Below are 22,369 nucleotides of genomic sequence, written 5' to 3'. Positions count from 1 at the left end.
ATGGACTTACCCAAAAAGAGAAAATTATTGCAAGATTTTGTTCCAGGTATAAAATAAAAATAGGTTTCCTGTGGGTAAGACTTAAGCCTATAGATATGGAATTTAAGGAACTGGTATTCCATGATGGTCACCTTCCCGACACAATCACTCAAGACAAAAAGTGGGTGTATAAACAAATGAGGTGAAGAAAGCTTATGGAGCCTAGCTATCAAAAGATAAAGAGTCTAGGGTTTTAAAGACTAGAAGGTTCACAAGTGGCCATCTAACTCAGAACCAATAAAGTGCACATGAAAGAAGCACACCAGCCTGTGTGATCACAAGATGTAGAAGGGATCAGGGATCAGGCATCAAAGAACAAAAAAATCATATAATTGTGAATGAGGGGGCATACAGTTAGGGGATCCAAGATCTATCTGTAGTCAACTGGACAACCCCTTACAGAACGGTCGCTGGGAAGAGATGAGCCAGTCAGGATGCAGTGTAGCAACGATGAAACATATAACTTTCCTCTCATTCCTAAATGCTACCGCTCCCACTATCATGATCCCAATTCTACCTTACAAACCTGGCTCGAGCAGAGAATATACACTGGTCCATATAGGAACTGGAAACACAGGGAAACCAGGACAGATGACCCCTTCAGGACCAGTGCTGAGAGTAGCAATAACAGGAGGATGGAGGAAAGGTGGGGTAGAAAGAGGGATCTGATTACAAGGATCTACATATAACCTCCTCCATGAGGGAGGGACAACAAAAAAGTGGGTGAAGGTAGATGTCAGACAGTGTAAGATAGGACAGAATAATAATTTATAAATTATCAAGGGTCCATGAGGGGGAAGGGGGAAGGAGGGGAAATGAGGAGCTAATACCAAGGGCTCAAGTAGAAAGCAAATGTTTTGAGAATGATGATGGCAACAAATGTACACAGTGGATGTATGTATAGATTGTGATAAGAGTTGTAGGAGCCCCCAATAAAATGATTCTTTTTAAAAACCTCAAAGAGCAAAACACAATATGGTTTATTGTACATCAATGATACTTCAATAAAATTACATAAAAGAGGGGAAAAAGAAAGGGAATTTAAGGTAAAGAAAGTATTCCCTTTGAGGACAATATTGCAAATATATATTTACGCAGGCAATTAGATAAAGACATTTTAAGTCTGGGCTTCTAAACCTGCCATCTGTCTGTTATGAAAAGTATAATTAGCAACTAGAATCTCTCATACAAAGTCAACTCAATATGGTCTTTCTGGTCTGACCTCCGTGGTGTTCTACTCTGCTTTGATGGAGCTCATCATATCATGACTCTATAACAAGATTGAGGAGTTATTTGCATTCTTATGTGGAAGGTAAATCTGTTTGGCCATTCTGTTAGACTAGTTCATTTTCTTTCCTACCATCCCATCTGCCATTTTAATTCAAAACAAGGAGAAAAGCATGTATGTGCCTTTTGAGGAAGGAGAAGATTTTGGTGTGGAAGAAATTCTCTTCTAGACTGCAAGGTAAGTATTTACCCCCTCCAGCCCTGTTGGAGGACGGGAAAAGGAAGAGAGAGACAAGGCAAAGAGAACATCATAGTTAGTTTCATGCCTCCTTACTTGACCTGGGGATTGAGGGGAATATCAGTGACTATGGACCTGTTGTGCTCCCCATTTGGAAGCATGAAGAATAGAGGCTGCCAGGCAGAGCAGCCCTATGGGAAGTCACTGAAGACAAACATATAGAGAGTGCCATCAAGTCTACTGTGATCCATGGAGACCTTATATGAAATGGAATGGAGTGCTGTCTGATCTTGCAACATTGTCACACATTCCTGAATGTTGAAGTCCATTGTTGCAGCGATTAGGTCAATCTGCCTCAATAAGGATCTTCCATGTCCCTCTATATCATCAAATATGATGTCTTCCTCTAGCAATTGTCCACTGATAGTGTGTCCAAAACACATTAGTCAGTCAGTGTTCTCTTGTGCTCCATAAGGTTTTCTTTCAGTAATTTTTGGAAGTGGACGGGCAGGCCCCTCTTCCTTGTCTGTCTTAGTCTAGAAGCTTCACTGAAACCTGTCCACCATGGGCAATCCTGCTGGTATTTGAAATTCTGGTAACAGAGCTTCCAGCATCATAACAATACACAAACCATTATAGGACAACCAACTGACAGAAGAGTGGAGGAGATATATATACATATACATATATATATATATCTCTGTATATAGATATATATATGTATATATATGTGTATATATATATATATATATATGGAGAGAGAGAGTAAAACTGGCAATGCAGTCTGATTAGGCAGTATTCTGATGATCTGCTGCTAACAGAAAGTATCCCCACAAATAACATCTTAAAGTAATGATAGTATCAATTTTGCTCACAAATCTGCAATCTGGGCAGAGCACAGTGAGAACACTAGTTTTGGCTTCATCAAGCATTAGCTGGGGTAGCTCAAAGGACAGAGGCTGCAGCTCTCTTAAGACTCACTCCTTCACACGACTGATACTTCTATTGGTTGGAGCTCAAGAAGAACCCTATATGTGACATTTTCATTTGGCCTGGTCTTCCTTGCAACATCCTGACAGGGTCCCAATGGTGAACAACCCAATACGACCAGGTGGAAGTCACAGAGCAACACTTCTGCCATAGTCAAAGGCCTGCCAAGATGCAAGGAAGAGGGAAAGCGGGCCCTGTTTCTGGAAAAGTGAACACAAACTCGTAACAAGAGAATGTGTGATGTGAAACATTAGGACAGTCATCTTTGAAGGACTCAACCTGCCACGAGCCAAGATACAGAGACAGAATTCTACGAAAGCGAAAGGGCAGGACTTAGACTTAAAGATAAAGCCACAGACTTCATAGGACAAGAGCAATGAGGAGACAAGCAAAGGAAAGCTCTAGGACTCAAGCCTAACATGGCTAAAGATAGGGACAATGTCAGGACTGAACTGGAAGCAAGCAGACACCTGTGCAAGGCAGAACCCGTGAAGTTGTGAGTGCCTTCAAAGCTAAGTCAAAGTACCTTGGGGCATGAGAAGGGAAGGAACAGGAGAAGGAATTAATGGGTAGGTTTATGGAATTTGTAGGTCTGGGGACAGAGCATCAAGAATAGCTGGGTTCTGGCACTCAGTTGATACCATCAGAGTTTGAACCTTTTCCTTTCAGTGCTGTTTCCTTTTGAGTTTCACGCAGGCTTCCTGATGACAGCTGTAGTTTTATCTAGAAGCTCAGGAATTCTATTAGAGAGAGGCTCTTTTCCTTTCTAATCATTGGTGGTACTATCAGGTAAGCATTGGATTGCTAACTGCAAGGTTGGCAGTGCTACCCTACCAGCTACCTCATAGGGAAAAAGGTGGAACTTTCTGCTCACATAAATATTTAGTCTGAGAAACCCCACAGGGACCTTCTATGATTCAAAATGGACTCATTGGCAATGGGGCAATTGTTTCTGGGGCATTTTTTAGGGTTAGATATCATTAACCTAGCATGAGTCACATACTGAGTCTGACCCAGTCCCTTTGGACAGAGGAAAGTCATGCCCTGACTAGCCAGGCCTGGAGCTGGCAGATTGGGTCAATGCCAGCAGAAGCATGGAGATGGAGCATGGTGCAAGAGTGATCCCAAAGATACAAGCCATGTGCTGTATGTGGAAGAAGGGCAAATGAATGCTGCATTAATTAACCAGTCATTGACAAAATGAGGTTGCATAACAAATGGCTCCAAAACCCAGCAGTTCAACAAACAGCCCAACCCCTTCCCTCCCACACACACAGTTCTTAAAATTCAGGATCAGGGAGATTAACTGGAACTTTGAACTTGGCACTTCAGGGCTTGGAAGAGATGACAGTGCATGTAAAGTCCTTGGGGCAGGAGAGACCTTGGTGTGACTAAAAGCCCAGAAGAAGACTAATTTGGGGGAGGTGAGATAATAGGAATGGAGTTTTCGGTGAGCATTTCCTTGAGAGCCTTCAAGCAAAAGCGATTTTTCTATATTCATGTTTTAGAAGTATATCTCCACCCTTTGGGTAAAGCTTTGGGTATTGGATTGGCGTCGGTATGCAGGGAAAAAATAAATGGGCTTGTTATGGATTAGGAGCCTGTGGTAGTCACCTAATCTTGTTTCACGTTAAAGATTAGGAGTGTAGGCGTGGAGTCTAGACTGCCAATCTGGAGATAGTCAGTGAGATTTTTATGTGGGCATAGCCTTCTCCTGAGAACTCTGAGAAATCTGGTACTTCCTCATTGGAGGTGGAAGACACCTCTCTCTCTCTCTCTCTGCTACTCCTTGGGAGACATTGCACAAGGCAAGCCAAATGGATGCGACCTGACCTCTGAAGCCAAAGAAGCCTCAGAGAGATCGCTGCCAGCACTGAGATGCTTACAATGCCACTGGATCCACAAGACTTTCCACCCATTGGCCTGTGATTATCCTGCATTCAGCATCACTGCACATGTTTTATGGGCCTGAAAAGGAATGTATAGATTGGTATCAGACATATGGGCTAATATCAGACTTATGGATTTGATCTGCACTGGGCTGGGACGTTTGCTTAATGTACAATTACTGTTTGATATAAAACTCTCTCTCTTGATTTATAAGGTAGAATTAGACCAGAACATGTACTCTGGTACAGACAGGAGCTGGAAACACAGGGAATCCACGAGAGATGATCCCTTCAGGACCAGTGGTGAGTGTGGCAATACCAGGAGGGTGGAGGGAAGGTGGGGTAGAAAGGGTGAACCGATTACAAGGATCTACATAAAACCTCTGCCCTGGAGGACGGACAACAGAAAAGTGGGGGAAGTGAGATGTTTGATGTGTAAGAGATGACAAAATAATTTATATATTATCAAGAATTTATGAGGGGGGGGAGGATGGAAGTGGGGAAATGAGGAGCTGATACCAAGGGCTCAAGTAGAAAGCAAATGTTTTGAGAATGATGAGGGCAACACATGTACAAATGTACTTGACACACAATGGGTGGATGGATGGATGGATGGATGGAATGACTGTGATAAGAGTTGTATGAGCCCCCAATAAAATTATCAAGGGTTCATAAGGAGGGGGGAGTGGGGAGGGAGGAGAAAAACGAGGAGCAGGTGCCAGGGGCTTATGTGGAGAGCAAATGTTTTGACAATGATGAGGGCAATGAATGTATAAATGTGCTTTATAATGGATGGATGGATGGATTGTGATTAAGAGTTGTATGACTCCCTAATAAAATGATTAAATAATAGGGAAATGATTTTTAAAAACCACCAACTCTCTGTCATACACATGAGTCTCCCTCGAGTTTTCTCTAGCATACCCAGACTAATACACAGTTCGCCCCTGGCCTATAGGGCCGCTATGAGTTGGCATGGACTTGAGGGCAGTGGGTTTGTTAGGGCTTTGGAGTTCAGCAGGCCTTTGTTGGTGTGTTTGAGTCTATTTTTGTAGCTGTTGTGTGCAGGTCAGTGGCTCATCTTCCAGCACTCTATAGGACCATATTTTGTTGTGACCCATAAGGCTTTCATTTGTTAATATTTGGAAGTAGATCACCAGGTCTTTCTTCCTAGTCTGCCTTAGGCTAGAGCAGTGGTTCTCAATCTGTGGGTTGTGACCCCTTTTGGGGTCCAGCGACCTTTTAACAGGAGTCACCCGATTCATGGCAGTAGCAAAATTACAGTTATGAAGTAGCAAGGAAAATGATGTTATGGTTGGGGGTCACCACAACATGAGGAATTGTATTAAAGGAAGGTTGAGCACCACAGGGCTTGAGGTTCAACTGAAGCCTGCCCATCGTTGCTGACCCTTCTGGGGTTTGTCATATCGGTGGCACGGCTTCCAATTTCACAGCAACACTCTAGCTACCACTGCACCACGAACTGATAGACAGGTGGTGGACTGTTCTTAAAAGCCACCTGATTTATGATACTTTGTTTTGACAGCCCTGGAAAATGGATACAGAATCTAGTTTCATAGTCAATGCAAGACACACCTTGGGGCAGTAGGGATGGCATGAAGTGAATAGATTCAAAGTATATTTTAGGGAGAGGAAGGATGACAGTTAATGCCTGGGGGATGTGCAAGAAGGATGGAAGCCGAGACACCAATGATATTAAGTGCCTGAGTTAAGACAGGAATTTCCAGGGAAGCTGGTGGGTCATGATGGGAGAATTTCACACTCCCCGGGGACAGGGGGAGCATTGATTAGTTCACATGTCTGCGCATCTTCTCAGAAAATAGAGGCTTTGTCATCCTCAAATGAAGCATGCATTTGGAGCTCAGAGAGGGCATGGAGTGCAAATGAAGACTGGGTTGGTTGAGATGGGTGGACCAGGGCCACTAGTCAATTCTGAGGAGCTTCAGCAAACCTGCCCAGTGTCTCTTGGAGAGTGGGCATGTCTCATGGCCACAGAGGGCCCTTTAATGTTTCACCTCCCACTGCAGCAGCGAGAGGATCTGTCAGCTCATCCTGGAAAGGAAACATACTACCTGCCATCAGGTTCATTTCTTCAAAAAGGATGGAAGAATACAAATGAAAGACTACAGTTTGAAGGGGTCTTAGGCAGACTATCAGGCTCATTAAAGCTTCATTTATTAAAACTTCATTATTCAGAGACATTCTCCCAGTAGGATGTATGCTGGGGTGGGGGTGGGCATGAGGAGGAAGGCTTGGAGCAAGGTAGGGGAACAACCCAACACCACCAAAAAATACCTTCCCACGAAGCAATTCCAGTGGGCACAGATTAGATAGAAGTTTCATCCTCTGGGCACTTGATGTTTGTCCCTCTCTTTTATCTGAATGCTCTTTCCACATTGCTCAGATGAAGCATCAAATTTGTATTAAAATGCAAGTTAGGAAGCATCATCCCCAACCAACCCTGTTCATCGAAATGGTAGTGCTCTCTCCGGGTAGTGCTTGTTTGTCAACAAGATGAAGCAGTTGAGCTGGGGCTCTGTGAGGCCCAGGAGCATGAGTTCATTAATATCCGACCCATAATGCCTTGCTGGGTTTATGCCAACAAAGCCCTGTCACTCCTTACCTTAGGATTTACTCACTCCTTGAAACAGGCATTTATTTACACACAGTTTGACCTCATGATGGTGTTCAGCAGATGTGGATCTTACTTATTTGCATTGTTCTGTGACAGTTGCAAAATTCGTTAGTGGCTCAGGGATCAATCCTCTGTGGACTGCCCCCAAATCTAGATGAAGCAAGCGGGTTCTCACTGATTCTTCCTCCCTCCTTAGCAATGCTTGCTAATCAGGATAACATAGTGCTCATTAAAGAAACTGCCTGTATCAGTTTAAATTTGTGACCTGGGCGGGAGGGAGGGTCATGATCACAAGTGACAGAAACTGATGCTTGACTAACTTAGGGGAAAAGGCCTAATGGTGAATAAATGGTGGGAAGACAAGAAAATGTGGCAAATGCCTGGGAAATCTCAGGGCTGTGAAGCCGGTACTGGCGAAACACTCCTCATGAGGCCAAAGCGTGCCCTCTGTAGTACATTAAATCACATTCACAAACACACATTCATGTTCACATGGAACCTGAGGCTATGGCCTTACTTGGAGAGGAGGTCTTGGCAGATGTACTTAGTTAAGGATTTCAAGAGCTCCATCTTTCTGGGTTTAGATTTCAGATGGATGCTACATGCACTGATTGGTGTGTTCTTATAAGAAGAGGAGTGGGCACACAGAGACCCCGTGTGAAGACACTGGCAGAGATTGGATCAGTGCATCTATAAGCCAAGAAATATCAAGGATTAGCAGCAATGACCAGAAGCAGAGAGAGGCTACTTTGATTCTCCTTCAGAGCTCTCAGAAGGAATGAATCTTGCCCACACCTTAATTTTAACCCTTTGCCCTTCAGAAAAGTGAGAGAACAGATGCCTGCTGTTTAAGTCACTCGATTGGTAGCCATTTGTTACAGCTACCCAAAAGAACCATTATGGATTGATCTGTAGCCCCCTCAAAATATGTGAGAAATTTGAGCCTTGGTGGACATGATCCTGTTTGAAAAGAAGGGAGTTCTTTTGTAATATAAATGAGGCCATATGGCCACTGGAGATCCCCTCATAGAGGGGTTTAGAAGAGGAGATGGGTCAGTCAGAGGGGCGATGCTGGAGAGTGGAGGGTGAGTGGGTTGGAAAGGGGGAACTGATTACGAGGATCCACATGTGACCTCCTCCCTGGGAGATGGACAGCAGAGAAGGGGGGGAAGGGAGACTCGGGATAGGGCAAGATATGACAAAATAACAATGTATAAATTACCAAGGGTACATGAGCAAGGGGGGAGCGGGGAGGGAGAGGGAAAAAAAAGAGGACCTGATGCAAAGGGCTTAAGTGGAGAGCAAATGCTTTGAGAATGATTGGGGCAGGGAATGTGCGGATGTGCTTTATACATTTGATGTATGAATATGTATGGATTGTGATAAAAGTTGTATGAGCCCCTAATAAAATGTAAAAAAAGAAAATGATTAGGGCAAAGAATGTACAGATGTGCTTTATACAATTGATGTATGTATATGTATGGATTGTGACAAGAGTTGTATGAGTCCCTAATAAAATGTTAAAAAAAATGTGGCCATATGAGAATAGGCTTGAGCCTAAACCTAAACACTTCTGAGTTAAAGGCCAGGATAGACCCAGTAACACACAGTACGGGGAGAAAGATAGCGAGGAATGCCAAGGAACTTTCTGGTATCCACAAAGAAGGACCCTGACCTAGAGTCGCACCCCAAATTTGAACCTGTAAGCTCCAAAGCAGTGGGAAAAGTGTTTTAAGGCTACTGACTTGTTGGATAATTTTTGGTTAAGGAGATTAAGACAGGAACTTAAGACATCCTCCAATCCTTCCGCTGGCTTCGTTCCATTTTTTTCACATTCAAGAGTCCTCCCAGAGGATTCAGTCATGTTGTTGTTGTTGTTGTTCAGTGTCATAGGGAGGGTTTGGATTCATTGTGACCATACATACAACATAATCATACACTGCCAGGTACTGTACCATTCTCACAGTTGTTCTTAAGTTTGAGCCCATTGTTGCAGCCACTGTGTCAATCCCATTTGTTGAAGGCCTTCCTCTTTTTCATTGCCTCTCTACTTTCCAGAACACGATGTCCTGCTCCAGGGACTGATCTCTCCGGACAACATGTCAAAGTTAAAGCGAAATCACATTATCCTTGCCCTGAGGAACATTCTGGCTGTCCTTCATCCAAGTTAGATGGGTTTGTTCTTTTGGCAGTCCATGGTACATTCATTACTCTTTTACATCACTATTAATCAAATATATCTATTCTTCTTTGGTCTTCCTTATTCAGTGTTCAACTTTCACATAAATATGAGACAGTTGAAAATACCATGGCCTGGGTCAACCCGCCCCAGTCCTCGAAGTAATCTCTTGCTTTTCAACACTTTAAAGAGGTCTCGTGTAGCAGATTTGACTAGTGAAATGTGTCATTTGTTCTCTTCTCTGCTGCTTCCATGAGAATTGATTGTGGATTCAAGCAAGACAAAATCCTTGACAATTTCGAACTTTCCTCCATTTATCATGATGTTATCAATAGGTCCAGTTGTGAGGGTCTGGGCTTTCTTTACATTGAGTCATAATCCAAACTGAAGGCTTTAATCCTTCATCTTCATCAGCAAGTGAATCAAGTCCTTCTCATTTTCAGCAAAATTGTGTCATCTGTATAATGCAGGTTGTTAATAAGCCTTCCTCCAACCTGATGCTCCATCAGGCACTGCCCCTTAATGAGTTTAGGTCATGAAGGATAGTCCTCCATAGGCACATTAATTATTACCCTTCCCCCCTCACATAATAAATTCAGAAAGAGAAAATTTTCCCCAAAGCAATGGAAAGCTTACTAGAGAAGTGGAGGGTGCTCATAGCCAAAGGTGACACAAACTGGAAATCAGTACTAGTTTTCAATACCTGCAGTCATCTAATAGTTCACTGCACTATCTAAGGAAAGGTGAGGAGAACTGGGGCAATTCCATTAAAAAAAGACAATGCAGGGTATGTAAGTCCGTCATTCCTCTGGAGAAGAAAAACACATAGTTGGGTTGTAGAGCTTTGTTTGCTAATCAACCGAATGTAGTTGTAAGGCAGGGGTGTGTGTGCGCGCGTGTGTGTGCGTGCGTGCGTGCGTGTGTGTGTGTGTGTGTGTGTGTGTGTGTGTGTTGAAGGGAGGGGCTTGCCATTCTATTTCACAGCCAGGAGAAAGATGAGCCTCTTCCCATATCTTTTGCTCTGTGGCAAGTTACTGATCTACAAGGAACTTTTATTTGACAAGGACTGCCGAGAAAAAAACGGGAAGCTTGTGTTCATCTCTGCTGAGAGGTGGAGTCAAAGAGATCGGCTTTATGACAGACACCCTGATCGTGCAGCCAAACTATGAAATGGCCTCATACATTCAACACACATTTGCTGCACCTCCCCAGTGTGCTGCCCAGATATTACCAGGCAGAGTGTTTTATGGGCAGCATTTCAGAGTTAGGCAGGCAGAGGGAGTGTCTTTGTGGGTGTTGCCTTTACCAGTCCTTGGATTGTTCTGGGACAGGCATGTCTTTTTCCTCTAAAGTAACTGATCGCGTGTAAAGAAGGAGTCTCCTCAGTAAGACGGGTTAAACCAAACCCAACCTATGACAATCATCTCAATTGGAACACATAGCGACCCTATACAAATACCCGTAGGGTTTCCAAGTTTGTAACTTTTTTGGGGGGTCAACTACCATACCCTTCTCTTTCAGAACCACTAGAGAGTTGACCGTTGTGTTAGCAGCTGAATGCTTAATCACTGTGCCCATTTTGTTTGCTGAGCCGCCCTCAAAACACTGAACAGGTTTTCTGGGTACCAAGTATGTCCACTTCTATATCTGGCATAGGGTCTTTTCCCCAAGTTGATAGGAGGTGCAAATCAGTTACTAGGGGTTTGGCAGAGTAAGTATGGAAACTGGGAGGGTGTGTGAAATTTGAACCAGAGTAGAACAATTCCAAGACACTTCCAAGGATTCCTGGCATATAATATGCAAATGATAATCAAGATATATAAATGTGTCTCTGTTCTTGGTTCTGTCAGTACCTGGTGTGGCCACAAAGGAGAAACCTGGTCTCCTGCTATTTTGACAGGTGATAAGTCACATGCTAATGAACCCTGTTGGTGTAGTAGTTAAGCACCATGGTTCCCGGCTATCAAAGGATATAGCGTCTGGGGTCTTAAAGGCTGGAAGATAAACAGGGGCCCATCTAGCTAAGAAACAACAAAGCCCACATGGAAAAAGCACACCAGCCTACCCCGACATGATCGCTGAAGACAAAGCGGGTGCATAAGCACATACGAGCATGTTTTCTTGATGTGCACCCACCCTTTACACACAACTCTCTTATACATAAGTTTTTCTGTGGATTTGTTTCTCGAATGCACCCAGACTAAAATAAGCTGCGTGGAACGCATTTAAGAAGCCTAGTCAAGGGCAGGGCAGGATATTCGGAGGGACTGGATCCAGAATTAGAGAGGAAGGAGCCCTGGTGGCAAAACGGGCTGCTAGCTCCCTGTCCCAAGGGGGACAATGAGACTGCTGGCTCCCATGAAGATTTACAGTATTGAAAACTCCATATAGGGTCACTGTGGTTGGAATCCACTGGACGGCAGTGACCTTTTGGGATTGAAGGTGGAAGCCACCAATGACTTCCTGCCATTGAGCCAAGGAGCCTCCGGAGAGTGTGTGAACTTCTGGAATGCAGTGAACAACCTCTGCACATCTGCTTTTCGTGCTGCCCAAGTCATGCCCTTGGCCTTTGCTTAAACATATTCATCCAGAAGTGAACCATCACAGCTGCTCCCTCGGGAAGCTGGGGGCTGAGCTCTCTGGTTCCACTCTGTCAGCATTTCTGGTCCGGGTACCTCCCCTCTGCCCCGGCACAGGCAATGAGCTTTTGGAAGCAGTGCTCCCTGGGTAGTGGGTGTGATTTGCCTCCTCTGGCCTAACATGATGATTGCTGAGAGGGGGTGGATGCTAGGGTGTTAAACTCCCTGAACTTTACCTAGCCCAGGGGAAAACTTATTATTTAAAGTAAGTTTTAGACAGAATCTTTAGAAAGATAAATTGTTAACTTTATGTACACAAGTACTCCCCAACACATAGGCTCAACCTCATAGGCTGTGGATGACTTTGAGCAGGTGCTCAGTCACAATGGGTTTCTATCAGGATTGAGAGTTCAGCTCTCTCAACTCTCCAACTGGTTATTAGCACCATAGTCTCGTTTCTATTTATGTATTTACTTTGTTTTTAGGGGAAAATGACTCCCAATTCAACTATATTTTATTAGGAACTCCTTTGCTAAGTTTTACACAAGAAAAAGGCACAAACTGCTGTTCTGGATGAAGGACAGCATCCGCATGAGGCCACAATGGTGTCGGAAGGACCCACAGCCACAGTGACTTAAATAAAATGACACCCATTCTGTCCTGCTGACTCTGACTCATAGTGACTCTGTGTAGGGATCCTGAACTTGCTACCTTTACAGGAAGCAATAACCTCATCTTTTTCCTGTGGAATGACTAGTGGCTTTGAACCAGCGACCTTGCTCTTAATAGTCCAACACTATCCAGCATTACCACCTGGGCTCCTGAAAACTTAAATAAGACATAGAAAGCAAACAACTTTGTCACAAAATTGTGACTGAAGACAGATCAATTCATGGAGTTTCAGGAGGGCCTGTGAGAGCATGAGCGGGACCTTCATTGGGATGTGCACACTACCATATATCGTTGAGTCTGGCCCGGGGAGTGGACGCAAGCACACTGCCTGAGGGACAAGCTTTCCACTGCCAGTCAGCAGTAGGAAAGAACTCAATGGTGGCTGAATCTGTGGCCCCTCAAAATGGATGTAGGGTCTCCACATAGACTCTAACTGTGAGCCACAGCCTATTGCTCAAAATTTAAGCTCAAATACGACTTAAACGCCAAACATTCTGTTTCCTTAAAATAGGGTACTGCCAGGATCAGCTAGAAGTCTGCATGACCTATCAGATCTCAACGCTGATCTCAAATCACTTCACATGATCCATTCTACCAGTCATGTCAAGGACAACTAGAGGTCTGCATGAGCGAGCCCAAATCGCCTCCTCACTTACCCATTCCAAAGGCTGTGCCTGTATAACCTATCGACTAACACATTCCCATATGCCATGGTTATGAAACCAACCATCATGCTGGAATAAGGACCAATCACGATGCAAGGGTCAGGGTCAATGGGAAAGCAAAATAGGGGCTGAGGGGAGCCAAGAGGGGTCCCTTCACTCAATCCCTAAACCTGATCTAATGTCACTAGACTGGGGTCTTCCTCATATCTCAAGGGCACCCGATTCATGATTGAAGTGAATTGTGCTTATTCAATCATTGTTCCGCTTGCTGTCCTGCTGTGCTGCATCCTCTTCTTGCTTTTTTGTGCATGGCTCCCTCTGTTGTGGTGACAAATGGCTCGAGAGGGATTTGACATAGGGAGAAAGCCCACCTGCATGAACTGTCACCAGAAGCAGACACTAAGTCCATTTCCCTCACCTCACAGAACTATGCACACCAGACACTGGTAGGGCTGCCCGGGAGGGGAACCCTTAGTGCAGTGGTTCTCAACCTGTGGGTTGCGACCCCTTTGGGAGTCATATGACCCTTTCACAGGGCTCACCCAATTCATAACTGTAGCAAAATTACAGTAATGAAGTAGCAAGAAAATCATTTAATGGTTGGGGGAGGGGGGCATCACCACAACAAGAGGACCTGTATTAGGAAGGTTGAGAACCACTGCCCGAGTGTGTTTAGGACTTTGCTGCCCTCAAGGTCATCAGACATTCCTGAAGGCAGAGCCACTGCAGGAAACCCTTCTGGGAAATGCCCTGAAGACAGGTCTCAACCAACTCCACCCTCACTCTCTGAGATCCTAATCATAGGACGCATGGAAATGCTCCCTGCCACTTCGAAGGATGTAAGTCCATGGGAGCAGAAAGCCTCCTCTTTCTCCCTTGGAGTGGTGGCTGGTGAGTTCAAACTGCTCACTTTCTGGCAAACATAACCCACAGACCAGCTCCCCCTGAGCTCAGTTTGGTTTGCCGCACAGCACACATTGTTTGGAACCTTCTGAAATAGCTATGCACATGTGCAGGTTGGGGGGATTTCGCACAAGATGCAGTTTTCCACCCTCTCTTGGCAAAAATATTTTTTGCAAAAGGCTTGTATTCTCTTCTGGATCTGTGTAGCAGCTACTCTCATGAAGTCATAGCACATACATTCATGCTACATTCCTCCCAACTCCCTAATGTCTTACGCCGAGTCTGCTCCATGCTTTTCTGTGTCCTACATGGCAGCTGTAGGCACCCAAGGCATGGGCTCTGCAGCCTGGGTCCAAATCTCTCCTTCCCACTTCCTCACTGTGTGGTCCTAGGCTCATGACTTTATCATCCTGTGCCACTGATTTTTCATCTGTAAAAGGAGGCCAAATAGAGTCCACACATAGGCTTGTTTAGTGGAATAATTGAATTATTATACACAAAAAGCTTAGAACGGTGCTTGGCATCTTGCAAATACTATTAGGTGGTTTAGCATAGGGACCGGGTCATCCATTACATATGCTCAGGTTCAAACTTCCGGCCAGGAAGGGGTGGTACACCTAGGTGGGCATTACACCTGGATTGGCCCATCTGGGCCAGGTGAATTCAATCCAGCCATTGGGGTTGACCATGACCGTCAACCATGCCTCCCTATGGAGGAATTGAAAAGGCAGGTTCTTGACCGCTCCGATGTCTCCCTTCACCCACTTTTCTGTTGTCCGTCCCCCAGGGAGGAGGTCACATGTAGATACTTGTAATCAGTTCCCTCTTTCCAATCCACCCTCCCACAACCCTCTCAGTATCACCACTCACAAATGTGATGTTTCCAGACTGAAATAGAATAAGGACGAAAGACCTGATCATCTCCATCCACACATCGACCTCTGGCCCGCCACGGTTGGCTTCCCTCCCAGACCTGGTGATAGCACATACTGGCATAGTTTGCTCCGCTTCCCATGAGGTGCCCATGAGAGGCTGACTCGACAACCACGGTCAAGATCAACAGCTTGAACTCCTTTATGGGTCTACAGAAACAAGAACAACCTTCTGAAAGGAGGTCGCATTGCTATTTGGGACTGGGAGAATGCCTTTGTGACAAGGATTGTGCTCTGGATCCCAAAGGCGACTTTTAAACACAGCCACATAGCAACTCCGGAAATTGCCATAGTAGAAGCCAGGTTTTAAAAAAAAAAGTTCTACTGGCTTGCTCAAAGGAGGCCAGAGTTGGATGGGGGTGGGGTGGGGTGGGAGACTCCTCTAAAAATGAACAAATTTGTTTCCTTACATATTTGTCATGTCTTTTGGTCCTGAAAGAAAGGGGGGAAAAAGCAGACGAGAGGAGGAAACGGCGACTGACATTCATCTTGTTGGTATTCCCACAGCATCCCCTCCTTAGGCACTTGCTGCCATCTCATCCAACTCCACTCAGTATATTTTCACCCAGCAATGATCTAGAAATGTCTGTGTACTCCAGTGTTATTGTAGTCGGGCAGCGTTTACGGGTTTGACTTTCAACTCAGCATGGCAGGACGTCTAGACAATTATAACCAGCACCTGCTCTGTCTGTGCGGTGGGCAGGCAGTGACGGATCCCCAGCTTCCAGAACACTAGTGCCCCCTCCCAGCTCAGGATAATGACGGTAACACTCGGCCTCCTTGTTGTCTGGGGGAGCTCTCCTCTGAAACCTCATATTATTGGCATTTCTTTGAGTGAACACATCAAATTAGTGACTGTAAAGGAAGGTGTAGGAGATGATTATTGGTGACAAGACAAGCCTCAACCACCTCCAGAGAGCATGTCTCCTAAGTGCAAAGTATGGAGAGGGAGGAAACAATTGACCACAAATGGAATAGGCTCTGAGTCTCACCACACAATGTATGTGCGTGGTCACTGAGGCGCCAACATTATGGCTGGAGGACGGATATGGTTTGTGCAGCCGTGATTGCCATCCAGAACGTGCCGTGCTATTGTGAAAAACGATTTTTTTATTCTGAGCAAATCTCTGCTTCCACTTGCTTTAATGCTTCGCCAGAGATCCAGGGACTCTGGGAGGGGTGGGGACGCACAGGGCTGGGCTGACCTCAGGAACTCATGTGTAAAGGGCTTTTTCTCACTTGGAAGCAGGCTGGGTTCACAGCTGTTCTTTCTGGTAAAGCTTGTTTCTGAACCTTGCCACGTCTGAGTCTGAAGAGGGAAATGAAGGTGACAAATGCTGCGAGGAGCCCTGGGCACATCTTGGCTATGGTCCTGCTTAAGTCTGTTTCATTTGAATCCCAGTTTTACCTTTCCTCCTTTCTGGGTTCCGAAGCATCAGATGGGTGCCAAACGCTTCCACCGACAACTAAAGCTGAACAAGGTGCAGGCAGATGAAGAGCAACGGGAGGTTGGTGTTTGGGAGACTGAATACTTGGGCTTCCTAGGCCAGTCCACCTGGTGGTTAGAGCCCTGTTTCAGATTCCACTGAAATCTCCTAGTGTCCAAGGACCAAGTGGCTCCTAAGTCCAGAATTTCTGTTACATGTCTCACCAAGGAGAAGCTGGGCCAAAATGCATTGAAGAATAAAGCAGGAGCTTGGCTTGTGAATCCACTCTCTGATTCTGAAATTTCAAAGGCTCCGTGCATAGACATTTCAACACTGAAAGCACAGCAGGGAAAATCAAAGACTTGGGCTTCCTCCTTGCCCTTATTTTAGGGCTTTTATGGTTTTCCAAGGTGCCTCCCAGAGCAGAGTGTTGTATAGGTCATGTTTAAAAATGTCGTAGTTCTGAGGGACTTGCTGTTCTGCTTTCTTTTGCAAGGAGACCCGGTATCTTGTCATGTGGCCAAACACAGAGCACAGATGTCTGTGGGCCCCCTCCCTTTCCCCTGACTTTTGCTCTCTTCTCTGGATACACTACTGACCTGTTCTCCCTTACAAGATCTGAACTGCTCACACACAATTCGTTAAATTCTCATCCTAGCGAGAAGCATCTGAGCATCTTATTAGAGCCTGTATGAGTTCTGTTCTGGATGCCTATTTGTGTAACTTCAGGTCTCTGGCATGGAAACGTCCCATGCCCACAGACCCACACAGGTAATATAAACTCCAACAGTAGTTTAAGGTTTAAGGTGGTCACAGGGAACACTGGGGCCCGTGTCTCCTGGTGAACCCCTCAGGCTGTCTAAAGGGGCTAGTTCCATCTCAATGCAGCCATGCAGGAATGTAGACCGGTTAGGTAGCAAGACAAGGGGTTGTTCCTCTCCATGCTTAGGGGGCCCCCTACAGGAGGTTGGAAGCCAATGCGGGCTAAGCCCAAGCCAGGAGAGCTTACTTGACGCCTCCCAGCTGAAAGCCCTTAAAAGGCTGGAATCTGGAGACCACCGCCCCTTCCCTTCAGCTGCTTCTCTGCCTTCCACTCAGCAGGGCTGTGTGTGCAGTGTCATGAGGGTGCCCGTGTTCAGTTTAGTGTAACGCCGGAACCTTCTTCTCTCATGTACATAAACCCACTCGGATTACCAACCAGACTTTGGTGTGAATTTCTTTCCAGTGTGTAGCCAAGGACCGAGACATTTCCCACCCGAGAAACCTAACAGACCCAGACTTACAATAAACCTATATTTTTATTTATAAGGCAAGAGGTGACCAGGTCTAGACAATAATGGTGAAGAGGGCCCTGGGTTTGAGAAAGATTCTGAAGTAGAATCCATAACCCTTAGAAATGTATTGGCCTTGGGGAGGGGCAAAGAGGGCTGGATTGAGAAAGTCTCTGGCATCCAGTTCTGACTTGACTTCTGGATCCTGAATCCTTCAGGGCCATTACCTTGCACTCCAGCCAGACCTTCCAATAGCTGTCTTCTCCGAGCCTTGTTAAGTTCTCATAATACATTACACCTGCCATCCTGTGAGCGGCTACCAAACCCAGGCACTTTTTTCAAAGACAAGCTCGCTCTCTCTACCCCTAAGAGAAGGTAGTTTGGGGATGATGGATATGAGATACCACAGAAGACAAATCTGTTATCTTCCATGGTTCACAAAACATGCTGTCACAACCAGGACTCGTGACAAGCCCTCAGTTTCCTAAATTGCTTCACTGCTACTTTTTAATTAAGCCTCATTAGATTGTCATATATTGATAAGAGGGATGACCCTGAACTAGATGCATAAATTAAAGCTTTCCTCATCCTGTGCTTTTATATGAATGTGTTAATTATTTTTGTCATTAGGGAGAATAATGGAGGGATGGAGCAATACCAAACGGAGTTTGACAAAATGTTGGTGTTTGCTGCGCCAAACGTGGTGCGTGTCAGATACAATCCGTCACCCAGTGAGTCTGCAATTAACACCAAGGGACAAAGGTAGGATTCCCTGTAATAAATAACCTTCCTCCCAGATGCTAATGGAGACCCAGCAGGACCCACTGTTGTGTTGTCGCAGTTGTACACCGGCCCTTAGAGGAGACAGAGCTGGTGTTTGAAACGAGTTTTGTTTACCCCCAGTTGGCTCACACATTTGTTTTTTAAATGGCATAATCACTAACATTTAAACACAGGGTGATGTCACATAACAATCTGCAGCTTCTGAGAAATGGAGAGGCCCGACTTTGCTGGTTGACAGTGCAGAGGGACTGGGGGAGCAGTCAGATATGGTTATCAGAGTTTGGAATCCTTGCTTTCCAAGTACATGTGTCAAGGAGTTCAAGGGTTCAGAAATTTAGGAGGGAAGTTCCAGAAGACAAGTTTGTGTGGTCGATAATAAACCAATATAGGGGTTGAGATTTCAATCTGTTGGCTATTTATTTTGTGCTTGGTAGCCAACCAGCCCAGAATTCCTGACCTCGCCGACCTGTGAAACAAGGACCATTCCAGAATGACATAGAAGCAAGCACGGAAGCGAGGGCATCCATTACCCCGAATGCGTAGGGGTCAGGAACTAAGTGCTTTCTGTAGAACAGCTCCAGAAGGCAGACCTTTGGCTGGAAAACCTGTTAGGGAGCTAGCATAGGGACTGGCAGGCCTATTACACATGCTCACAGGTCCGAGCTACCGGCTCATGAAGCAGTGGCTCACTGCCTGCTCAGAAGTTCAGGTTTCCAGCCAGGAGGGGGAGCTATACCTGGGTGGGTCTGTACCTGCATTGGCTCACCTAAGCCAGGTGAATTCAATTCAACAATTCAGCCAATGGGGTCGACCCACGTCATCGACCACGCCTCCCTAACCGCTCATAAAACTCACGGGGATCCCAAACCAGGCCTCAGCGTGAGCTGTTTCTCACGTGGAGCCGAGGACCAAGGCACACCTGTCCCCGGAGAGGTCGAAAAGAAGCGGTGCTGTGTGATTCGGAGCTATGAGGTAAGCCGGCCCCAGGAGTGGGCCCTCCCATGTTGGTCTCACGGATTGGGGGCCCCTCTGGGCTCCTTTTACCTCACCACCCGCGGGAGAATTGTTGGGTTGAATTCACGGTGTCCGTCTTTGCGCCGTTTCTTGCTGGTGTCTGTCTTTGCGCCGTTTCTTGCTGGTGTCCGTCTTTGCGCCGTTTCTTGCTGGTGTCCGTCTTTGTGCCGTTTCTTGCTGGTGTCCGTCTTTGCGCCGTTTCTTGCTGGTGTCCGTCTTTGCGCCGTTTCTTGCTGGTGTGCGGGACATGACGTGCCTGCTTTCCTGGGAACTCTCCTGCCTTCCCGGGCTGCATTTGTGAGGGGGCTGGGACGCTGCTCCCTGGAGGCTGGGAGGATTTTGACTCCCAAAGCCTTCTCGAGGCTCAGTGTATAAGGTTTATTTGGACGTGAAAACAGAATCAAAGATGCAATTAACGAAGTTTTAGAAGCAGGCTTTATTGAGAAGCTTACGGGCGGGTTCAGCAACTCAGGGTATTGAGCTATTGAAGCCGCGCAGGGGGAAAAAAATCCTGGCAGCGTTTTTATGCCCACTGCTGGCAGGCACAGCTGGGGAGGATCAAAGCTGGGGAGGATCTGCGCACACAGGTGCTTCAGAAGGGAGAAGGTCGTTAATCTTACCTATATGTCAGGGACGCGTGGAGTGACCATATCTTCAGAAAACATTCTGGCTTTGGGACGAGCTGGTTCCAGGAATTTGGGGTTGAGCAGGGGAGGGGAGGTCGGTTAGGGGTCAGCCTTGAGAGCTAAGATGGAGGTGCAGGACTCAAAATGGAGTCTGTTGTGCCAAGACCAGACATTTTAGACTGTGCCCTATAGGGAAAAGGGATGAAGTTAGTCCGTTTCTGTAACTGCTTCCTGTGGGTAGTGGGTAAAAAGCAAGGGGAGAATCTTTTCAGGCAGAGTACTGACAGTTGCGGCCTAGCACAGGGTGGAGAAGTTGGTATTGCTGGTGAACTGCTATACGGGCAATTTCGCGGAGTCGACTTTGCCGGAGCTGGATGAGACAAGGAGCAATTAAAAGCAAAATTATAACTAAAATTATGGGTCCTAGTATGGGGGCTAGGAAGGAGTACAGAGAAGAGTTCCACCAGGAGGAAGATCCATCTGTTCTGAATCTGTTGTTTTGCAGCGCTCGGTTTAGCTTGTTGAGGGTCTGGACTCTAGTATCCACAATCCCCAGTTTATTAATATAATAACAGCCTTCCTTCTGGAGGAATAGGCAGGTTCCTCCTTTTTCAGCCATGATGAGGTGTAAAGCGCGGTGGTTCTGCAAGGCAACTTGGGCAACAGAGGTTATTTGTCTTTGCAGGGAGGCTAGAGACTTGGCAGAGGCATCGACTGCCAGCTGGAAGCATGCGGTTTACTTGTCTGCTGTGATGATAGTGTCCAAGGGTTCCGCCGCTGAGTCCTACTGCAATTGCTGCTGAGGCGAAGGAGATTCTCACTGCTATCAGGAGAAAAACTGCTCTTTTAGTTTGACGACTGTATACTTGGATGTATTTGTCCTGGAACTCAGCCGAAGTGTATATAGGGAGCTGTGGAACCAGAGTGACGGGTAGAGGTAGAACTGATGTTTATATGCATAGTGAGTGTATGGTTGCACCAAAAGAAAATTTTTTCTGGCCCTGTTAGTGGTTTGGAGGGGATTTGGGTGACATTACATGTCTGTGTCGATGGATTGGAGTAGCAAAAGGGCACTTGAGTGTTTTCTGGTTGGATGTACAGAGGGACGTTGGGGATGGTTATGGCTTTTGTGGTCTTTACGTTGGATGAAAATGACAGGGCAGGACCTGGTACTGCTACCAGAGGAGGGTGTTCTAGGGCCGCACACATGAAGCAGGTGGAGAGGTTGCCTAGTCCAGCAAAGTGGCGATGGCCAGTCCCTGCTGAAGGAGGGTGAGCCAGGAGAAGGGAGACTCAGAAGGTTTAGAAATTTAGTTAGTGAGTTGAAGGTCTTGGATCTGAATATTACGGTGGATGGTGGATTGGACCTGGAGTAGCGACCTCCATACATACAGTTTGGCGTCCAGAAATTTCTCTCGGCGAGTGGTACACTAGGCTCCTGGAACCGGAGACGTCCACCGGCTATCCCAGGGGTCTGGGATTGTGAGAGTGTATTTAGATTGATGGTAGTAGAATCATCCCTGGGGACGAAGGGAAAGGTAATGTATCTGGCAGGAAGACCAAGGACACCCTACATTTTTCTGCATTCACTTTTTTGCACATTGGGTAGTTGCCTTCTGGTCATACAGGAAGCGTTTTAAAATCAGTGAAATTTAAGTATATGTGTGCTCTGCCCCCTGTGGGTGGGCAGTTAGCAGTGGCCAGCAAATAATCATAACACTTAGTGCAGGCGTAATTGGTATAGTTTTCAGTCAAGTAAAATCGCCAGGCAAAAGGGGAAATTATACTAGGTTTAGCTGGCTGGCTTGGTGAGGTGAGTGAGGCAGAGAGACATAGGACCAGTAGACTGAGCAGACCACTGGGAGCCATGGTCAGGGTTTACTGCCATCTGGACTCGGGACAAATGTACCCAGGAATCTAGTCTAAGAACCTTGATTGCTGAGGGAGTGGTAAGGGACAGTGTAAGGGCCCTTCCACCGGGGTGCTAAGGGTTTGGGTGCAAGGGATTTAATTAACACAGCATCTCCAGGATGCACTGGTTTTTGGTGATCAGCAGAGGTCAGAGAGGGTTCAGGGATGGCAGAGTTGGCGTGTTGTCTAAGAAGGTTGTGGAGCAAGCACAAGTATGGAAGGTAAAAAGCTAGCAGAGGGCAATCGGATGCAGGAAGAGGCGAGAAAAGGAAAGGTTGTCTGTAGAGTATTTTGAAAGGACTGAGGCCGGACGGCTCCTGAGGGGCTGCGCCAAGGCGAGTATAAGAGCAAAGGGTAATAGTTGAGGC

The sequence above is a fragment of the Tenrec ecaudatus genome, chromosome 16 (genome assembly GCF_050624435.1).
Source record: "Tenrec ecaudatus isolate mTenEca1 chromosome 16, mTenEca1.hap1, whole genome shotgun sequence".
Taxonomy (NCBI): domain Eukaryota; kingdom Metazoa; phylum Chordata; class Mammalia; order Afrosoricida; family Tenrecidae; genus Tenrec; species Tenrec ecaudatus.
Note: the sequence above shows the minus strand (reverse complement) of the source record.